This window comes from Myotis brandtii, unplaced genomic scaffold, assembly GCF_000412655.1.
Source record: "Myotis brandtii unplaced genomic scaffold, ASM41265v1 scaffold371, whole genome shotgun sequence".
Classification (NCBI taxonomy): domain Eukaryota; kingdom Metazoa; phylum Chordata; class Mammalia; order Chiroptera; family Vespertilionidae; genus Myotis; species Myotis brandtii.
Genome location: NW_005364265.1, coordinates 570,308 through 577,256, shown reverse-complemented (window position 1 = coordinate 577,256; position 6,949 = coordinate 570,308). Strand labels below are relative to the sequence as shown.

At 36.5% G+C, this 6,949-nt stretch overlaps 1 pseudogene; it reads left to right on the top strand.

Moving 5' to 3' along the window:
* Positions 1-5,256: 5,256 nt before the first annotated feature.
* On the top strand, positions 5,257-5,738 carry LOC102247851 (annotated as a pseudogene).
* Positions 5,739-6,949: the final 1,211 nt, after the last annotated feature.

The following is a 6,949-nucleotide window of genomic DNA, read 5'->3' as shown; positions in this document are numbered from 1 at the left end:
CCATAATTCAGGCTGTTGTGTAAACCAGTTATACACATGTGCTGTAGTCTAAGACCCAAACCAACACCAATGTAGAATTAAAGACCTTTTAGCTTCCAAATATTCAATTTTCTTATAAAATGGAACAACAAGTATTTAAGAAATTCACCTGTTTAGTCTACACTAGACACAATGTTGCTCATACTCACAAGATAAAGAAAACGTACCCTGTGAGTCATTAAAAGGACACAACTTGCATGTATGAAACCATTGTGGTGTTTATAGCAACTATACCTCTCAGAGGGAAATGTACTACAAAATTAAGCAGAGCTGAGGCAATGTGGCATATTTTGGGCTTCTCTTTTTGTCTAAAAGCTCTGAAAAGTTTAGTGGCAGAAGGAATTTCCTTCAGCCTCCAGCCCCCACCCCCAGGCTTGCTTAAGTGTCAGCATAGTGTTGGCGAGGCTGCTGCTGCTCTGCTGGCTTTTGACCTTGAGGGCACTCAGCAGAGGGTCAAAATGTATCAAAAGATGGAGAAAAGCCTCACTGATTTCACCCCTTGGCTCTTGTTCTCAAATTGACCTGTAACTAACATGCCAAATCCTCATTTTTCACTAAGCTGTCTCCAGTGTGGCTTGGGAACATTTGATAGCTGGTTTGCAGAGGGTCAAATTGTGAATGCGAGCACACAGACATAAACAGGAAAGGGCTCTAGCATCCTCGGGGCCTGCGAGGTAGGTGGGTGGATTCCACACAAACAAAAACAAACATTTTCTGAAATCCTGTCTGTCATGGCAAATAATGAGCCTCCACATGAAGCTGGTTTAGAATTTTGAATTAAACTCGAGTTGTTAATGTGTCTTTAGGACGTAAGGGCTGGAGCACAATTCCGCACAGGTGTTTCGTTACTGCTTCACAACTCCTTTTTCTGACAGATCTAACAGCATATTTCAGTCATTTAAAGCTTGTAAAGAAGGTCAACATTTCCCAAAAATACTATCCAGAAAAAGATGGTGGATTTATGTAAAGGAGGGAAGGGTCCTGCTAAAAGTAATACAATGAAGAGCAAACCTGTGCCGTTGAGCCCTTGTTCGAGGCACCGTTAGAACTCAGCACACACTGTAATGCAGACGTGCTGTGCTCAGAAGATGCAGCCTGCCTGACACGTGAGGACATTTTTTACTTTAAACTGTAAGACTCTTTATTTACATTATTTACCGACTGATTCGGTGCATGTATGTGAACTTATATTGGGTTGCCCACTCAGAAAACAAATAACTTATGTTTTTAGAGAAATTAGACTTTTTCTTCTTATATAATGTGTCAGATTTTTTTAATGATTTTTTTTTGTTTTGAATTACAGAATAAATGTCAATCTTGAAAAACTGTTTTTAAAGATTGATTTCTCCTTGATCTGGAAAGGAATAAGGTACAAAGGGAATCGTGAAAAGAACACCAACATAGCATTCAATAGAACTGAGGTTGCAAAAAAATTTGAAGTAACTGCAATCATTTTTTTGTTTTTTCCCAATGTGACTCAAACAACTGGGGGAGAAAAAGGAATTATTAATTCACTGTTGCCTGAGTGATGGCCTTTATCCCAGGCAGGCAGGATTCAATGATGTTTGTTCTTTTAGCTGTATGGTACTTGCAAATGTCATAAACATTACACCAATACTAAGCCTTCTATCCCTTTTCACTGCCCCCCCCCCCAAATGAAATGCTAAGTTCTGTCACCTGGGGGTAGTTATAATAATCACAGCTGAGGATATTGCCAGCGGCAGGAACAGAACTGGATCAAGGAAAATGTGACCCAAAGTACATGAGTTTAGCTCCAGTTGCAACAGCTAATGCAGTCACTGCGGGAGGGAAATGAGTCCCTTGACTAAACTCACCCTGATTTGTTATCCGATTAAAAAATATCTGGTGGATGGAAAAGGCAACAATTGTGGGCATAGTCAGTTGTTACACATAAATTTGATGACTGAGAATTGACAATGACCCTTGAGATACTATAGACAGTGGGATCTCACATATACTTTAGAATATATTGCATGTTGATACATGACTATTAGAGCTTAGATTTTTTTTATGGTAGAAACAAAGGCCACAGATGCAGAATTGGAACAAGAAAAAAAGCCAACATGTTGCCATGATTAAGAGCCGTATTTCAGAAAGGAGATAAATATGCATGAGCCACCATCACACCCTAGTTCTATAATTCATCAACATTATAGGCTTTTAATATTTATACATGAGTACAACCGGAGGGCTTTCCCAAGCATCACCCTATGGTTAGTAGACAAGGCTCTGTAATTCTAGAGGAGAGAAGGAAATGTCTTGTGATACTCCTCAAATAAAGGGAAATGCATCTTGAGTTAGTAAAGGTCAGAAAGATTATTAGAAACTGTGTTAATAATACACACTTTAAAACAGTTACATTATTCAATAAAATCTGGAGGTTTAGCAATTTTGTTGAAACTTTTCTATTGACAACATTTATGCATTACAGAGGAGCTGATTTCCTCATCAATGCATTGATAATTGCTTCTAAAATCTGAATTTAACATCAAATAAACACATTTCTATTTAAGTCTGAACACTTCCTCAGCTATTACTTTATTATAGTAATTCTGCCATAGGAGATAATAATTTATTTTTTTGGAAATTAGAGTTAGTGACTCTCAATGGTCAATGACCAAATGTGTCTATAAAGAAGCGGATATGACTTTGTTGTGAAACCTGTAATCTTATTCAGAAGTCAAGTTTTTTTTCAAGAATTTTTTGAGCAAGGGTTGTATCATTAGAAAAAGCATATGGACTCCTGAGTTGATTGCTTTGAATACCAATATTTATTTGGCTGAATTGTTGGAGAAGTTTTGCTCAATATTCAAAAGGTATTTGTTAGCCTACTATAGGCCAAGATTGCTAGATTCTGAGTCAACGGTAATAAAGAATACAGCCTTTATAAAACTACTTACTACTAATTATCTTTTTTTTAAAAAAAGGAAGTAAATTCAGAATCTATAATGTTGCAAAGCCTTTCCTTATACAAGGCACATATAGGTACTAAAGCCCCAGTGCATGAATTTGTGCATGGGTGGGGTCATAGTTACCATTTGTTCTAGTTGCTTGGTTTTTATATATATAGATTTCATTTTTCAACCAGTAGGTATTGAGAATAACTCTTCTGCAAGATAGTGTATAATAGGGGTGCATGAATTTGTGCATGGGTGGGGTCATAGTTACCAGTTGTTCTAGTTGCTTGGCTTTTATATATATAGATTTCATTTTTCAACCAGTAGGTATTGAGAATAACTCTTCTGCAAGATAGTGTATAATAATAATAGGAAAGCAGCTACCAAGATAAATGAGACATAGCCCCTGATCTCAGGAAGTTTATGACTCCATAGAGAGACATACTTCCATAACTAACTATAATACAAGGTGGTGCAAAAAATAAGGTGAATGGACTTAAAATTGTAAATGGTATTCTGTAATTTATTAAAATCTTCATATAGGAAGAAAATGAAGAGAGCACTCATACCTCTGTCTCTTCATCACCTAATTATAAATTTTCTTTTATAAAAAGTTACCACTAAAGTTATAACTTTTAGACCATGTTAAAAAATTATGATATTCAGAAGGTGGGGGAGATCCATTAGATTTAGAAAAGGCTGATATTCCAGACATAAAATAAAACATAAGCCTCAAAATGTCTTCCTTAAAGAGTACTATTTACATATTTTCAAAGCTGCCACAGTGTCTGTTGAGTAAAACATTATCACTTTCTTAAAGATATTGATTTATGTTTCCCACTGAAGGATTTGCGACATTTTGTTATTATAGTGGCTGATTTCTTTATCAAGAATAGTATATAATAAGTAGGTAAAAGCTGAATTACCTGAAACTTGTCAAGCTCATTTCTACCAAAAGGCCTATACTCTTGACCTAATCTGAGCCTGGATTATCTGCCCCAAAAGTCCAATTACAGATTTCCTTACTTTCTTCAGTTCACTATTCAAATATCACCTTTCTAGTTGTTCATCAAGTCCTACCAAAAACATTCTCATCTACCTCACCCCTGAACTCTGTTTTCTCTACTTTGTTGCATTTTTTAACTTTATTGTTGACACTATTACAGATGTTCCCGTTCCCCTCCCCCTCCGCCCCGCCATTTTCCCATCTCCACCCAGTGCCAGACCCCCTTCCTTCTTGCCATCACTACACTGTTGTCTGTGTCTGTGGGTTATGCACATATGTTCTTCGGCTAATCCCTTCACCTTCTTTCATCAGTCTCCCTCTCCCCTCTGCCCTCTGACAACTGGCAGTATGCTCCATGCACCCATGCCTCTGTTTCTTTTTTGTCCATCAGTTTATTTTGTTCATTAGATTCCACAAATAAGTGAGATCATATGGTATTTGCCTTCCCCTAACTGGCTATTTTATGTAGCATAATAATCTCCAGGTCTATCCATGCTGTCACAAAATGTAAGACTTCCTTCTTTTTTTATGGCCTTGTAGTATTACATTGCGTAAATGTACCACAGTTTTGTTTTGTTTTCTATCCACTCACTTGCTGATGGGCACTTAGGCTGTTTCCAGATCTTAGCTATTGTAAATCACACTGCTATGAACATAGGGGTGCATATATTCGTTCAAATCGGTGTTTCAGGTTTCTTAAGATATATTCCCAGAAGTGGCTGCACCAGTCTACATTCCCACCAACAGTGCACTGGTGTTCCCTTTTCTCCACATCATTTCCAGCACTTGTTTGTTGACTTATTGATGGTATCCATTCTGGCAAGTGTAAGATGATCTCATTACGGTTTTAATTTGCATCTCTCTGATGCTTGGTGAAGAGCATTTTTTTCATGTCTATATGTCCTCTTTCGGAAACTCTATTCAGGTCCTTTGCCCATTTATAATTGGATTGTTTGTCTTCCTAGTGTTGAGGTGTGTGAGTTCTTTATTTAACTTGGAAATTAACTCCTTACCAGATGTATCTTTGGCAAATATGTCCTCTCATACAGCAGGCTTCCTTTTTATTTTGTTGTTGGTTTACTTTGTTGTACAAAAGCTTTTTAGTGTGGACAGCTCCTGGAAGCCAGCCTCCAGGTTATCCCGAGATCCCCTTTAATGCCAAGCATCTGGGTCTGGGAGAGCCAGTGTGAGACGAAGAGTCAATCCTTCCCTGCTGCTGGGATAATCGGGAGTTTTGGCTGGACCTTTGAGCACACACTGAGAGAGTGAGGAGCGAGATGCAAAGCACAGACAATGGCACTGAAACAGATTAATAAGGAACTTAGTGATTTGGCCCGTGACCCTCCCACACAATGTTCTGCAGGTCCAGTTGGGGAAGATGTTTCATTAGCAAGCCACAATCATGGGATCTAAGGATAGCCCATATTAAGGCAGTGTATTCTTCTTGACAATTCATTTTCCTACAGGCTAACCCTACAAACCACTTAAGGTTGCATTTACATCAAGAATTTATCATCCAAATGCTAACAGTAATGGCAGCATTTGTTTCGCTATTCTAAGATCACAGTGGTCTCCTGCATTAACTATTTCTAAAGTTCCTTTATCCGTTTGTTCACTGCTATGTGATCCAAACCCAGATGACCCCCACTTGCACAGATCTATAAAACAGACAGAGATAAAATATCTCAGGAATGGACTCAGAAGTGTGCCATGTGATGCTACCTTAAAGTCAGAATAACCTGCATTATAGCTGGAATAACTTTAAATTACTGTTTTAAAAAAGCTTTTTAGTGTGATGTGGTTTCATTTGTTCATTTTTTCCTTGCCCCCGGAAATATATCGGCAGAAATATTGCTCGGAGAGAAGTCTGAGATTCTACTGTCTATAGTTTCTTCTAGGATTTTATAGTTTTTCTACTTACATTTAATAAGTATTTTATCCACTTTGAGTTTATTCTTTTTATGGTATAAGTTGGTCATCTAGTTTCTTTTGTGTATGTACCTGTCCAATTTTCCCAACACCATTTATTGAAAAGACTTTGTTTCATTTTTATCTTAGGACTTTTTAGATTCCAAAATTGTATTATTTACTATTTTGTATACTTTTTTGTTATTTATTGTCCTCACTAGAATATGAGCTCTGTAAAGGCATGAATTGTATTCTTAGTGCTTAGAATATTGTTTGATATATATTAGGTCTTCAATGAACATTGCAGTCATGAGCCACTTCATGACAGGAATATGTTCTGAGAAATGGTTGTTAGGCTATTTCATCATTGTGCAGAAATCATAAAGTACACTTACACAAACCTAGATTGTGTAGCTACACACTTAGGCTCTATAGTATATAGCCTATTGCTCCTACGCTACAAATCTGTACAGCATATTACTGTACTTTATACTATAGGAAGTTGTAACACTATGGTATTTGTGTATCTAAACATATATAAACATAGAAAGAGTACAGTAAGAATACAGTATAAAAGATAATAAATGATACAGCTATAATAAATGATACAGGGCACTTACTATGAATGGAGCCTGCAGGACTGGAATTTGCCCTGGGTAAGTCAGTGAGTGAGTACTGAGTGTGAAGGCATAGAACATTGCTATCCACAACTGTAGATTTTATAAACATGCTATGATTAGGCTGCACTACATTTATTTTTAAAAATCTTTCTTCAATAATAAATTAATGTTAGTTTACTATACCTTTTTCATTTTATAAATGTTTTAATATTTTGAAACGTTTGACTCTTATAATAACATTTATTTAAAACACAAATACAGCTGTACAAAATATTTTTCTTTATATTTTTACACTATAACCTTTTTCTATTTATCTATTGTTTAGTTCTCTATCTATCTATCTATCTATCATCTATTTATTTTACCTTTTAAACTTCTTTATTAAGAACTAAGACACAAACATACACCTTAGCTTAGGTGTATGCAGGGCCAAACTCATCATTTTTACTGTCTTCCAT